We start from the raw sequence: 16,410 nt of genomic DNA on the forward strand, positions 1-16,410 counted from the left end.
CCACCAGTATCAGGATAAAATGAGCAGTGTCCATGTTCTGATGTCTAAAAGCACACCCATCTCCTTACCCATTTGTTTTTTAACCATCAAGCATGTTAGGCCCCTCCAGTTGATGAACAAAAAGAGGGGTTGTGTTCATGCTGTGGTGGCTACCAGCATACCCATCTCCTTACCCATGTGGTATTGCCCCCCACATGACATGCTTTCTACTTGACTTCTATGTACCCAGTTTCAGTCAGTCCCTCGCTCTATATATATAAAAGCACAAGTGACCAAAGTTTCTCATCAGCACAAACATATCAATAATCACAACTCAAGCTCAGCTAGACTCAAAATACTTTTGCTTGTCCTTTGAGAAAAGCGTTTGAACCACAATCCTTATCTTCATCATCAACCTGCAAGAATGATCAGCAGAAAGAGGATAGTAGAGATGGCTAAGAAGTGTCAGAAGGTGGCCTTCAGAGGGAGAAGAAGAATCTCATTTGGTGGTGCGAACAAGAGCAACACCAAAGTGGCAGAAATTGCAGAGAAGGGTCAATTTGTGGCTTATGCCGCAGATGGCAAAAGGTACATGGTTCCCTTGGATTGCCTCCAAAGATCCATATTTCAGGAGCTATTGAAGATGGCTGAAGAAGAGTTTGGGTTGAACATTGATGGTGCAATTACATTCCCTTGTGACTCTACAATCGTAGACTACATCATGTCACTTGTGCACAGAGACATGACTAGTAAAATCGAGAATGCATTGGTGGTGTCTTTATGTAGCACTAGATGCTTGTCACCGACAGAGTTCTCTCAGAGCCACCCCTGCCATTATGTGCCCCTTCATGGATTTTGAGCAAAGTGAATATTGTATATAAAATACATTTGTACAAATGAAAATTTTGAGAGAAATAACTTTTTGGTCAAGAAATTGCCTATTCACTGTATTTTTTCTATTCCAAATCATAAGTAAAATGAAGGTAGGTCGTTCACCTGGTAAACCATTTGGAAAATTTGTTTATTACCAAGATGACTAGTACCAATTACTGGGTTACAATGGCACATAGTCGTTTATATATATTGAGTAGTTTCATGACTTGAAGATTGACATTTATGTGCGATTCACAAATGTTGAGAAATGCAGGTCTGTCTGAGATAAACCTTGACTTTTGAGAAATGCAATACAGAAATGCAGGTGTGTAACGCTGACCATGGATCTCCTCAATCCATTTGGACATCACCTAGTGGTGTAACCTACCCCACCAGTCAGCCAGTTTCTACTTCAAGAAGGAACTGCGTGGATCCTGTTGTATCTCATTCAAGCCTTTCTTTTTTACTTTAGAAAGAGGAAGAACCATTTTTTAACAACTTGCCCAATCTCTCTCTCTCTCTCTCTCTCTCTAAGTGATTGGGATCGGCCAAGCAACTCTAGTATACCAAACAGGACCGTCAACAACTAATTACCAAGTCTGGCTTGTGGGCTCCTTAAACCTATTCTAGCTTGGGAGAAGCTTGAACGTGACTTGGTTCAAGCTGGATCCGGGACTATTCACTTAGTTGTTGAGATAAGTCGAAGCTAGTTATGAGCCTGATTGCCTAGGAGTTCGACTCCAAGCCCATGTTTGAATTAGACCCACCATGAGGAACAACTCTAGCTTCATGGCAAGTTATAAATAAAAAAAAATTCAGCCTGGTGTAATAAAATGGTTCCACTATTTAAACGTCGAAGTGTAAGTGTTTCCTTGCGACTTACAGTGTACAGTTGCTCTTAGAGTCTGTTTTGCTTTTGTTGAGTCTGATGTAAGTTGTCCGGTTCAGGTGAATCAATACCACGAAGGGGCAGCCCGTATACTTGAACTGTAATAGCCTGCGGGCAAAATTGTGAATGAAGTAAATGCGTTGAGCTTTCTTTTGTTCACCCTCGTTGTGATTGCTTCTTGTGATTGCAATTTCTCTCCCTCTATTCTCTCTTGCTCTCTTGCACTCTGATTACAAGCTTCCGCGACCGGCAAGCAAGCTGACTAGTAGGCTTGCGGCGGTGAGGAAGGATCGTCGCGCCGCGCTGGCCCATTGAAGGAAATAGGCCCGTGACAAGTGGTATCAGAGCCCGATCTCGTGCTGGATAAGGGACTCCAGAGTCGGTGTCGACAGACACGCCGACAGGCTGCGATTTGTGAGCAAGACATCGTGGCGCCTTATCAAAACTTGTGCAACACCAAAGGCAAGGCAGTTACTGAAGCTGAGATGGGTCACCTTGGGGCCATGAAGAGTTGGCTGCAACTGTTAACAAGCTGGTGGAAGAGGTGATTTCGCACGATAAAGTGATTTCACGCGCATGTGAATCATTCAATGGACTGAATGATATGGTGGCGAGCCTGCAAGAGCAGGTAACCTTATTAATGGGGCGGGTCACTTCGTTGACGACTACAGTGGCCGACTTGCAGACTGAAGTAGGGGAGCTTCAGTTAAAGAACTGTACGTTGCAGCGGACGGTGACTCTAAATGGCGGAAATGGTGAGAGGCCATCAAAGATTGATGTGCCAAGACCCGCAAAATTCAAAAGTTCTCGTGACAGCAAGGCCATTGAGAACTTCTTGTTCCAAGTAGAAGACTACTTGGATATCCAGAATGTGACCCTCGAAGATCTGAGGATTAAGGCTGCAGCGGCCTTACTTGATGGAGATGCTATCGCTTGGTGGAGGCGGAAGCGCAATGACATGGAGAGGGGTCAATGTGTGATAGACACCTTTGATGACTTTAAAATGGAGTTGCGCAACTACTTCATGCCAAGAAATGCGCAGAGGCAGGCTTATCGGATGGTTCGTGAGCTCAAACACACTAGTTCATTGCAAGACTATGTCAGAACGTTCTAGAAGCTTATGCTGGAGATACCTAACATGCCAAAAGACGACATGCTCAACTGGTTCATTGTGAGACTTCAGTCATGGGCACAGTCTGAAGTGGAAATGAGCAACCCCCGTATTTTGGAAAATGCATATGTGGCGGTTGAGCGCTTAGTTGACACTCAGCGCAAGCCTTTCACTCCATCAACCAAAGTTGGGAAGAAGCTTGACCACGGAGGCAAGAAGGATGAGCAACGCAATGATAAAGGTGAGGCATCGACACGCCATCAATCTGAAAAGAAACAGAACTTCACAAAGCATAACAACAACAAGGGTGCGGTTGTGACATGTTGGTTCTGCAGCGATAGACATATTGCCAAGCAGTGCCCAAAGCGCCTTGTAAAGGACGACGGGCAAGCCAATGCTGCACAAGAAGAATGCAGCGATACTGAATGCAGTGACACTGAGACCATGCAACCAAGGATGGGGGTCATGCGATCGATTAACGCAGCTAGAAGTTGTGCAGCTAAGAACATACAGGTCAGTAAGGAACTTATGTACGTAGAAGTCATTATGAATGGAAAGTCTACTTCAGCAATGATAGACTCTGGGGCCACACACAACTTTGTCTCACAGGAAGAGGCAGAGCGGTTGGGCTTGAAAACTGGGCCAAAGCAGAGGACTATCAAAATAATAAACTCTGAGGCCAAGTCCATCATTGGTGAAGCAAGAGATGTGGCTACTCAAGTGGGGAGTTGGGTCGGCAAAGCCAACTTTTTTGTGGTGCCCCTGAACGATTTTAAGGTGATTCTAGGTATGAAGTTTCTGCGAAGCCAAAATGTTATGATGCTGCCAAAGTTTAACACGTTGACGATCATGGGGTCAGATCTGTCCCACACAGTGCAGTGCCTTATGCAGAAAGGCAAGTCTTTAGTGTTATCGACAATGCAACTGAAGAAGGGTGTCAAGCATGGGGAGCATACATTCTTAGTTGTAGTTCGTACAGATGAAGGGAAGGTAGAAGCAACAGTGCCGCCGACCCTAGCCCCACTATTGGAGGAGCTTCGGGGGGTTATGCCTCCGAAATTGCCAAAGCGTCTTCTGCCAAGACGTGAGGTCGACCACAAGATTGAGTTGACCCCGGGAGCGAAGCCTCCCGCAATGGTTCTATACCGTATGGAGCCAACTGAACTGAAGGAGCTGCGCAGGCAGCTAGACGAGATGTTGGATGCAGGCATTGTTCGTCCATCAAAAGCCCCATTTGATGTCCCAGTCCTTTTCCAGATGAAACATGATGGCTCTAAACGGTTATGTGTGGATTACCGTGCTCTGAATAAGGTCACGGTGAAGAACAAGTACACATTGTCATTGATAGCGGACTTGTTCAATCAGTTAGGCAGTGTCCGTATCTTTTCCAAACTAGATCTGCGATCGGGTTACTGGCAGGTGAGGATTGCCGAAGGTGATGAGCCGAAAATAACTTACGTCACCCGCTATGGTGCTTACAAATTTCTATTAATGCCATTCGGGTTGACAAATGCTCCAGCCACGTTCACGACTTTAATGAACCAGATCTTCTATCCTTACTTAGACAAGTTTGTGGTAGTCTACCTGGATGATATCGTGATCTACAACAGTAACATGGAGGAACATGTCGGGCACTTGCGAACAGGGTTTCAGGTGCTAAAGGAGAATGACTTATGTATCAAACGAGAGAAGTGTCTCTTCGGGCAGGAGGAGATCAGCTTCCTTGGCCACGTTGCGGGGCGTGGTGTGCTGCGTATGGATGGGCAGAAGATAAGGGCCATCCAGGAATGGGTTTCGCCAAGCAAAGAGCCAGAATTGCAGTCATTCCTCAGTTTGGCAAACTATTATCGGCGTTTCATCGAAGGTTATTCCCTCATTGCTGTGCCCCTCTGTTATCGTCGCAAATTTTTTCCCGTCTTCTCTTCCTTGCGGAAGAGAGAGGGAAATGCTTTCGCGATTCAAACTTGATCGGATTTTGGAAAATGGTTTTAAAATACTTGCCTCCGTTTTGAAAATTGTGGGAAAATTCATGGGATGGGGCTCGACCTGTCGGTACGAGGTTCGACCGTTCCTGCCGCCTTTAACAGGGGTAATCGAACCAAGGACCAAAATTGTGCTTGACTTAGTAAAATCATCGAAATTGTGTTCTATCCTAAATGCACAAAGAATTCAGGCATGTGCTATGAGATTTTGGAAAATGTAAATTGGAAAATATGATGTATGCTTAGAAAACATTTGGAATTGAAAAGCATTTCTCAGGAAAAAGATGGAAATCAATCTCTCAGGAAACTCAGACGAAGAAGGTTTGAAATCTCGATAAAGTTTACAAAGATTTGGAAAATCTTGAAGAAGTGAGAATCTCGAGAAAATCTATAAAAAGTTTATAAAGATTTGGAAAATCATGAAGAAATGAGAATCTCAGGAAAATTTTGAGAAAGTTTATAAAGACTTGGAAAACCATGAAGAGATGAGAATTTCGGGAAAAATGGAAGGAATTCTTGAGAAAAGATGAACATTTGAAAAGAAGAACACTTATAAAAAAAACTTGGATTTTGAGAATTTTCTTAGGAAAATGATAGAAAATTTTGTAGGAAAAATTCATTGGAGAAGGAAATTCAAAACTTAGGAAATTGAATTCTTGAGAATCTTGTCTTTGAAATGTCTGAAAATCAACTTTGATTCTTGAGAAAGATGAGAAATTCCTTTTGAAAGCATCTTAAGAAAATAATATTTTCAAGGAAAATCACAACAAAACTTTGATTTGGAAAATCTAACTCCGAATATCATCATAGTTTCTTGAGAAATCGATTCCATGAAGTGAAAGTTTCTTGAGAAAATCATGAGAAAAACAAATAATGCAGATGATTTGAATGAATGAATGTAGTTTGAAAAGATTTCTGAAAAATTTGTCCGAAAAATGTGGATTAAGCCAAAGTAAATCCTTCACATATTCTGACTGTGGCCATGAATATGTTCAGAGTTTACTTGAGTTAATTCACCATATTTTGAAAAATTGGAAATATGATGTGCATTTTTAAAATAGCCTAAGAGTGTAGGCTCAATATGACTGGTAGAAAGATGATGGATATGGGTCTCGTCCATATTCTGACTAGGGTCGTAAATATGGACTCCACCGAGTTCATCAACTCTCTAAGAGTTGGTTCACGTGCCATTCGTGTTCATCCACGGTGAATTTTGAAAAATTGAGATATATGCATCATAGAATCAAGATATTACTGAAATCAAACTGTATGAGATGCAGCCTAATCTAAGCAGTAAAAGTAAATATTATTCCAAGGTTTACATTTGATTGTTACATTGCTAACATAAAGTAAAAAAAAATGAAATGGAGCCAAGGAATCAGCATCTTATAGATTTTCCTGCAAAATGAGAATTAGTATAAGATAACCAAGGAAATGGACATATATATATATAATATATACAAAGAAGAGATGTATATATATATATATCAAAATTGCTAAAATTGGTGCTAAATGATATGTAACAATGGAGGTGTATTTATGTAAGAAATTATATACATGGATGCTCATATATGGAAATAAGTGCACATGAAGGGATATATATATATATATATATATATATATATATATATATATATATATATATATATATATATATATACAAGTATATATATATGTATATATATATGTATATAACATATATATATATATACACATATATATATGTATACATATAGGTAGATATACAATACATATACATATATATAGATATATATATACATGTAATGAGAAAATATACATATTAATGGAAAATCCATATAATGGGTAAAATCAGAAAATACAGGTATATACAGTTTCTGTAGGGGATTTCACAAAGCTGTAATTCTCAAATTATAACATATTTCTCAGTAAAATCGGGTATGGAGCTTCCCTATATATCAATAATGAAGTGTGCAAAATATGGCATAGAGATCATGAACGGATATGGATATATTCGTTCATGAACACAGCCGATTATCAAGACTACACACCTGCAGTAAAAAATGGATATGTGCAGGAAATGTAATGTGGAAATACCATGATCTGTTTTAAAAATATTGTGAAAATACTGTGAAAATCATAATGGAGATGTGAAGATGTTAGTGAAAAGTGTAGTGAGGAGAAAGGAAAGTGTGCAAGTGATATTACAAGTGGAAGTATAGGTGTAGGAGATGACTACTTGTCAATATATACATGAAAGACATGTTAGTATACCACCAGTAGCTTTGAACATTGAATGCAAAGGTAAGGGTAGTCCGAATTTTGCAGAAAAAGTAAGCTGTCATAAGTTTGCACAATAACATGAAATGCTAAATTAAAATGGGCATATATGAATGTAACTATGCATGATGAAGATGTTAACTGTTACAACAAGCATAGGGAAATCAGCTCTAAAAAAAAAATGTCATAACGATAGGCTGGAGGGATATTACATAGGACATGCCACCCCTGCTATGGAGTTTTGTCAATGGATGACATCATACTTGCTGCTTTTTATAGATACAAAGGATTAGGTGCTGGATATATTGATATACAACACTTGTATGGTGGAAGTTGATCTTATCAGAAGAACAGAACATCATGGCAGCAAGGTGGATTAGCCACAATGGACAACTTTCTGCAAAACCCAATATCATGCTAGTCATTACATAACTCAGATTTTCAGAACAAAACGACATCTTAATCAGGATTCATGGCTGATGATGTTAGCATAAGCAGTTGTAACTTAGAGAAAGAAAATGATGAAGCTATTGAGAGATGTAGAGCACGTGGATAACAAATGGAATATCACTCATCTATCATTCCTTGTGAAATGATTGCTTTTACCTATTGTGATATACATATAGGTAATACACAAATTCTATTAAACTTAACTGAATTTCAGACTTACTTTATACTATTTAATTTCCAGCAGTTTGGAGATGATAATGTCCACATAATTTATCTGATGAAACTTACAAACAATGAAAAAAAAAAATCTCTTTTAGCAGCTAATGTAGAGGCATTAAGAGATAATCACCTAATGTGAAGATAGATATACAAAGGGACAAAGACAACAGGTATATGGCATTTTGAAAACTCTTAATTATTCAAACACAGACCCTAAGCAATCGTTATGGAGTAGTCACTCTTAGGAATCAAATGATATAGAATATGTAAAGGAAATGCCTCTCATGCTGAAAGTGATGCCTTTAAAAAAAAACTTCATCTTACCTCAAGTCCAATTGATGTTCTTGTAATTCCCTATTCCAAATGACTTGCAGAGAACAAATGAAAATCGTTTTTCTGCTGCTGGGCTGACATAAATGAGGAAAAACGACGACTGGACTGAAGAAGAGGGGCGGTTTCCTGCTGGACCTCTGCTGGGCTGAAGGAGGATGGGGAGCAGCCTGCGTCTTCTGCTGGATCTGCTATATCCCCTGCGGCTGGGCTGAAATAGAGAGAGATGGACACGTTGGCTGGGTTGAAAGAGGATGGGCAGCTGCTGGACCTCTGCTGATGGTGGATGTGTGGCAGCTTCTGGTGGGTTGAAGAAATGATGGGCAGGTCGCTTGATGGATTGAAGGAAATGGACTGGGCAGCATTCGTTGGATCTCTTGTTGGTGGGCTGGACCTCCTGTTGGGATGAAGAAGATGGGAAGGATATGCAGCAACCTCTTGGACGTTCAGCTGGTGTGCTGAAGATGATGAGAGGCAGCTGCTGGAGGTGCCCTGCGGCTGGGCTGAAGGAGATGGACAGCAATCCGTTGGAGGTGGAAGAAAGCTCCCCCTCAGAAGGCCCCCTTTTGCAGCTGGTGGTGTTGGACCCCTTTGCCTGTAGGTGATGGACTCCCTGCGGTGGGGCTGAAGGCAGATGGGAAGCAGCAGTTGGCAGCAAGGGAGGGCGGTTTCCTGTGGCTGAGATGAAGGAAATATCGACTGCAGCTGGCTGGAGGTGGAAGAAGACCTGCAAAACCAAAAAAAAAAAAGCAAAATTCAATCTGCCAGCTTTTCCTCCCCTGAATCCATAGCCTTCCCCTCTTCTTAAAGAATTTTGAAAATCCTTCAAAAAAAGAAAACGCAGCCCTTTCATGAGGTTCCGTTATGGTTTTGTTTAAATTTTTTTGAAAACGGCCGTTTCAAGAGGGGCGCATTCTCTGTTTTTTTCAAAATTTGGTTTCATTTCTCTAAGTTTAGGCAAAATCAGATTTATTATTTTAGTGAAATTCGGCTGTGCCATTTAAGGCTGCATCCTTCTTAAAAAGAAAATTTATTTAAACAAATCAATAAAAAGGAAAAATAAAAAAAATGAATGTTGAAATAAATGAGAGGCTTTTATGGAAATGCCACCTCAATCCACTTTTAAAATCCTTTTGAAAATAAAGTTTTGTTTTGTTTTTGCAAGTCTTTTATTTTCAATTGGGGTGCCACATGTGTGTGGGCCCACTAACTAAAATAAATAAATAATACTGAGAAATTAAAAAGAAAAATTTGCAAATTGGTGCAATGTTCGGGTGGGTCCCGCTTGAGAATAAGAAACTTACCTGGGAGTCTGAGTATGATGCTAGTTCAAAGGAAAGTCCCGCTCCATTTATTTGAAAATACAATATAAAACATTATTTGTTTTCAAGAACTTGGAAAAAATGGTTTTTCAGGGCAAAAATATGGATAAAATAAATATAAAAAATTTTGTAAAGAGATTTAAAATCTTTTTGCAAAAAGTCTTGAGATAAAATTTTTAAAATCAATATCCAAATATCCAGATTGTTTTCCTTGAGAAAAACTTTTGTAATTCGACGTCCTGGGGGTAAAATGGGAAAAATTGGTAACTTTGAATACCCAGGGTTTTAAAAATCAATTTGAAAAAGTTTAAAAATCAAATCTGGATGGACAATTTTGAAAATCAGGAGTGCTGGATCTCAAAATGACATGCTATGCAGTGAAATGATGCAATGCTATGCAAAGACATGTTCTATGAAATGTCACTCTGCGCTCGAACTTAGAAATTTTAGCTTTTTGTCCAGAAAAAAGGATTTTAAAATTTTGCCTTTTGAAGATGTCTCTGAACCTAAATATGAAAATTTTGAGTCTCAAGAATGAAATTTTGGACTTTCTGCAAGGTTGAATCTCGAAAAATGACCATTTTGCCCTTCATTGCTTCTGAAGAACTGAAATATGATGATTGAGGGCGATGTCAGTGAGGTGAGTTAAAATTTGGGGTGTTTACAGTTGCGCCTCTTTGCTACTAAGCCGGCTTATGGCCGAGCTTAGTGGCAAAGAAAACACACCAAATTTGGGCTATATAAAAATGCCCCAGTTGAAAGGATCTGACTGGGTATGAAGAAATTAGCCTGAGGAAGATGGTAGATATGAAATGGAGAAATGAAGAGGAAAGACTCACTCTGCGAGAGTGAAATTCAGGTTTATGCCCTTGACCTGGATGGGACATAAATACTCATATGGAACGAAGCTCAGATTTTAACTTTTGACCTGATTGGGGAATGAAAATATCTCTTTAAAATGAGATTCAGGTTTGTACCCTTAACCTGATGGGGCAGAAAATGAAATACCTCTTTGAATGAGGCTCAGGTTTATACCCTTTACCTGATCGGGTGGAAAATGGAATACCTCTTGGAATGAGGCTCAGGTTTATACCCTTAACCTGATCGGGCGGAGAATGAAATGGAATCCTCGAAGGAAGAGACCATGATGGAACCTTCGGATTTTGCACAGTAAATCCGACAGGGGTTTTGCAAAAGGAAGGAAAATGGGGTCCCTAAAGATTGAAAAGGGGTTGATCTTGGGCATCTCATTGCTGAGACTAAAATCAGCTTTTGAAATTGTCTCTTGCGGAAAATGATTGGTGGTTCGACCTCGAACCGAAATAGAACTGTCTATGGTTGGACAGTGGGGACACAGGGAAGTGTGAAAATTTGAGAGTTCACGCTCTCAAAGAAGGGAAGGAATCAAGTCCTTAGGAGGGATTTAAAATTGGTGTTAGGATGTATCAAAAACGGACATCAAGCTCTCTCTTCACGTCAGGATAGCTAGAAAATATTGTCAAAATGTTGAGAATTTTGTTGTTGATTCAAAGTATTTGAAAATGTTGCACATTGTTGTAAAGATATTCTTTCTTTTCTACCCAAAGCATTACCTCCAAACAAGGTTCACTTCGTAGAATCGAGATTGGGAATCCAAATTACTTGTGATTGACCTTCTTTAAGAAAGTTATCAATTTCCTTGATATGAACAGGAAAGAGAATTTGATATTATGAAAGTCATTGATGAAAGAATACTGATAATAGAATTTCACAAATTTAAAGAAGATTCTTGATAGATTTGGCATTTTGATATCCTGGGAGCTTCTCTCATGATAATCTTTCTGCACTCTTTTGTCTTTCTTGGGCTTTTGGCTACATTCTCCTTCATTTTGGAGATGTTCTGACTTTTTCTCTTTTTTTTTTTTCTCTTGCTCTCTTTTGGGAAGGGTACGTCACAAACTCCTTCAACTTGGAGATGTTTTGATCCTTCTTTGACGATATTGGCTCTTGGGTTAGAGATCTTTGGATGATAGAGGAAAATTAAATATCTTTTGGGGATTGTCGGGAGGTTCATCGCATCTGCCTTCATCTCGACAGTGCTTTGAACTTTCCCTGGAAGGATCCGTCACAAACTCCGCCATCTTGGAGATGTTTCAAATCTTCTTTGGCCCCGGGGGTCTACTCGCTTAATTCGTCTTCATCTTGACGACAAGTGAGAGATCCCTTTTGCGGATATTTAATTGCAGCTTAGGTGATTTTGAGGAGATAGGGCTTGGATGAATTCTCTCTTTTCTAACGCTCAGGGTATTTCCACTGCCTTATTTTCACAAGAATGGTCTTTAAAGATGTGCCCTTGACTACGATCAATATCAATCATTTATGGCTTTGCAATAACATTGAATCTTCTTTTCTGACCATATCGAGGATTTATCCTTCATCCTTTTGGTTGGCCAATATAAAGAATTTGAAGTTTGAATCTCTTTTCGCAAAAGCTTCACTCTCTTGGAAGTAATGCTGAAGGTAAACTGAGGTAAAGATTTATGCAATAAAATTCTGAAATCAACAGGTAATTGATTGACAAATTGACAAAATGTTCTTGAAATCCTAGGTGAAAGAGAGTATTTGAAGTCCTGCTTAACGCATCCGTGACGAAAATTATCCTCTCCTTTCCCCAAAGGAGGCGACTACCAGTTCATTGGGAACAATATCAGTTCAATGAAGAACAACTATCAGTTCACTTGGAACACTATCAGTTTGATGAGGAACGACTATCAGTTTACTTGGAACATTATCAGTTCAATGAAGAACGATTATCAATTTGTTTGAGAACACTATCAGTTTGATTGGAACACTATCAGTTCGATGAAGAACGACTATCAGTTCACTTGGAATACTATCAGTTCGATGAAGAACGACTATCAGTTCGCTTGGAACACTATTAGTTCGATGAAGAACGACTATCAGTTCACTTAGAACACTATCAGTTCGATGAAGAACGACTATCAGTTCACTTGGAACACTATCAGTTCAATGAAGAACGACTATCAGTTCGCTTGGGAACACTATCAGTTCAATGAAGAACGACTATCAGTTCACTTGGAACACTATCAGTTCGATGAAGAACGATTATCAATTTGCTTGGAACACTATCAGTTCAATGAAGAACGACTATCAGTTCGCTTGGAACACTATCAGTTCGATGAAGAACGACTATCAGTTCACTTGGAACACTATCAGTTTAATGAAGAACGACTATCAGTTCGCTTGGAACACTATTAGTTCGATGAAGAACGACTATCAGTTCACTTGGGAACACTATCAGTTCAATGAAGAACTACTATCAGTTCAATAAAGAACGACAATCAGTTCAATGAAGAACATGAACCATTATAGAGAGTTGGATCGCTTCTATGAATGGTTTCAGGATTATCCCCTTATCCTGAACGGGGATTGGAAATTGGATGTCCTGGCGGTCGAAATTGAGAATTTTGGTAATTTGAAAATTGGAAATTGGATGACCCGAAGGTCGAAATCGAAGAATTGGATGACCCGTGGGTTGAAATTGGAATTTGGTGGGCAAAATATCAAATTTGAGCAATTGACAGACCCTGAGGATTGAAATGACTTGGATTAACAAAAGAGAATAATGAGTTCGAGTCAGAGCTCGAATAAAACACAGAGATCACGAGTCCGAACCCGGATCAACAAAAGAAAATAAAGAGCTCGAATGATGTAGAGAGATCATGATTCGGAACCCGGATCAACAAAAGACAATGAAGAGCTCGAATCTGAGCCTGAATGAATAAAGAGATCTCGAGTCGGAACCCGGATCAACAAAAGAAAATGAAGAGCTCGAATCTGAGCTCAAATGAATAAAGAGATCTCAAGTTGGAACCCGGATCAACAAAAGAAAATGAAGAACTCGAATCTGAGCTCGAATGAATAAAGAGATCACGAGTCGAAACTCGGATCAACAGAGAAAAATGAAGTGCTCGAGGTAGAGCTCGAATAAAGTAGAGAGATCACGAGTCGGAACTCGGATCAAAAGAGAAAAATGAAGAGCTCGAGTTATAGCTCGAATAAGGTAAAGAGATCACGAGTCGGAACCCGGATCAACAAAAGAAAAATATGGACCAACTTGAAAGTTGGAGTTTGAAAGAAAATGAGCTTGGATCGAAATTCAGATCTTCAAAGGAGAACCCGGTTAGGTGATCAAAATTTTGCAAATTATCAGTGCGGGAACTGGATTTTTGAAAATAGGATCCTATCTGAAGAATTTTGAGAAAAAATCAACAGAGATTGTAGACTAGAGTCAGAAATTGATGATTAAGATGGGAAATCATTCATAGTCTCAGGATTTATCCCTTATCCTGAATGGGAAATGGAATTGGGTGCATAGTTAATGCAAATGCAATGCACATGCACATGAAATGCAAATGAAGTGCAAATGAATATGATTGAATGCAAATTGATGCAAATGAATGCAGAATTAATGCAAATGAGTGCATATATATGCAAAATTAGAGATTGGTTTATCCTGCCTGCATACAGGATGTTTTGAGGTAAAGATAAATTTTCAAAAAAAAAAATGCCCCAGTGTGACTAGGGAGGAAAATTTTGAATAAAAGAAGGATAATTGACAAGCTTCTTGACTGATAGACGTCCTCAAGATCATTCCTCACAAGAGAGACATTTTGAAAAGGAAGAAGAAGCAAATAAGATGGCGCCAAGCTATTGAAAAATTCGATGACTTTATTGATGCTTTAAAATCAAAGAAAGAGAATGGGATTACATTATTCTTTTTGAAAAAGCAAGATGAGAAATGGGAAATTGTTGGCATTGTCATCTTTTGGAATGATTGTGGAAAAAGCTTAGTCAGGATGACTAGTCCTCCTTTTCATCTTCAACGAGGAGCTTTTTGTCAATGCAGTCTTGAACAATGTTCTTAAGGACGAAGCAATTTTTTGTATCGTATCCTACTGCTCGATGAAACTTGCAAAACTGTTCTTTGAATCTGCCCATAATTGCTGGAGGATTATCGGCTTTAGGCAAACGGACAAGGTCTTTCTCAAGCATATACTCGAGGATACTCTCGAGTGTCTGATCCAGAGGGGTGAATTCTCGATCAGTTCTCCAGTCCTGGCGCTTTGATTTTTCCTGATCTTTCTTTTGATGCTGAGGGCTGGATTAGAGAGGTTTATCATTGTTGATGTCCTTCCCTTTTTGCCTTTTGATTCTCTCCAAATTGTTGCCATGATCATTCTTGTTGCCTTTGCTATTACTGAAAGACTTAGCCGCAAAAGTGAAGTGAGCCTTCTTTTTGGCATCTTGACTATTTCTTGCAATGGTAATGCCTTCATAGACTCCATTCTCTATTCCCATCTTGAGCCATTCTGCTCGTTCAATGAGTTCAACGAAAGACTTAGAGGGTGAGGTAGATATTAATCCTCTCAGAGGTTGCGAAAAATTATTAAGGATCAGCGATAAAGCATGCCTTTCTGATATAGGATCCCTCATTTTGTTGCAGGTCTCTCTCCATCTGCGAATGAAGTCCATGGCTTTTTCACTATCTCCCTGCTTCAGATTACAGAGGTGATTTAGCGTTGGTAGCGCTTCAGTATTGAACAAGAATCGTTCAACGAACAAATTCATAACTTTGTCGAACTCTTTCAGCTCTATAGGATTGATATGTTTCGCGTACCATTTGGCTGTGATTCCTTCCAGGCTGCGGGGAAAACATAGAAATAATGCTCTGTTATCTCTCTTGAACCTTGAGCACTCCACAAAGAATGTGGCAAGATGGGCTTTCGGGTCTCCAGAACCATCGAACTTGATGAATTTACGAGGCAGATTTTCCAGATCTTAGTCTCCTTCTAGGCCATCATAGAAGTCCTCGCTAGTGAAGACTTTCTTGCCTTTATCCTGAACCTATAGATCTTTGACTATCTTGGCCATTTCTTTTAACTGTGTTTGAAACAGTTTTTCTATTGCTTGGCCCTTTGGTTTGCGAGTTGCTCCATGAATGATCTCACATTCTTCCTCGGTATCATCTGCTGATTCTTCTTCGTCCGAAGTATCTTGAACATGCTCCTTGGTTGATTTCTTGGCCACACGATCTCTAATTTTCTGACTGAATGGATTTTTGTCTGAGCTGGTGCCAGCCTGCTCACTCATCATCCTCTTCATCATTTTCTGAAACATCGCGTACATCTGAGGATCTATGCCATCGTCCTCTAGCTGCTGTTCTTGACTTCTGACAGGTCGCGGGGAGCCCATCTCTTCTTCTGAGGTTGAGGAGTACTGTGATGATGTGGTTCTTCTTCCTGACCTTGTTCGAACCATCAAATTTTGTGGATGCTCTCTGCAGGATGAAGTCTTGATTAGACTCTGAGGGAATTTTGGATTGGGAAGAAAATGATTATTGACGATATGGTAAACGATTAGAATAATATCCCATTACTAAGGATGGAAATGTCGCTGAAATCATGACAATTGTGTTGTCATTCTTTGTAAGAGAAATAAACAACGGAAAATGTGCCTTGTTACCTAGGCGAGGTCGTCAACCACGAGGAAAACACCATTTTGAGGGAAAGAGATATCTCTTGGAAAAACAATCCGCAAACGGATTTAGAATAATGAGAAGGCAAGTGGGTAAACAATTTCCACCGCAGTAATCAAGGTATGCACGAGAAACATAAGGTGAAGAATTTTGCAAATAGACAAAAGGATTGAAAATCCAATGAGAGAAAACATATTATTTTGAAAATTTGCAGGCATGATAAAATACAGCTGGAAATTCGAGATCCAGTAGAACTGGAGAATGAAAAATCACCAGGAGTTTTGAAAGAAATTGGATATTTGGGAAAATCTTCCAAGGTTTGAGAAAATAAAGGGAAAAGATGAGAATATGGGTATTTGAAAATATTTTAGAAAAAATATAGAAAAATAGAGGTAATATAAGAACAATCACATCCTGCACGAACATTTATGCACATACAGCACTCCCTAAAAGGCTGA

At 39.5% G+C, this 16,410-nt stretch overlaps 1 pseudogene; it reads left to right on the top strand.

Moving 5' to 3' along the window:
• The first annotated feature begins 430 nt into the window (after positions 1-430).
• Positions 431-838, top strand: LOC149829758 (auxin-responsive protein SAUR64 pseudogene; annotated as a pseudogene).
• The last annotated feature ends 15,572 nt before the right edge of the window (positions 839-16,410 follow it).

This window comes from Nuphar pumila, chromosome 8, assembly GCF_984573655.1.
Source record: "Nuphar pumila chromosome 8, dmNupPumi1.hap1.1, whole genome shotgun sequence".
NCBI classification, from domain to species: Eukaryota; Viridiplantae; Streptophyta; class Magnoliopsida; order Nymphaeales; family Nymphaeaceae; genus Nuphar; species Nuphar pumila.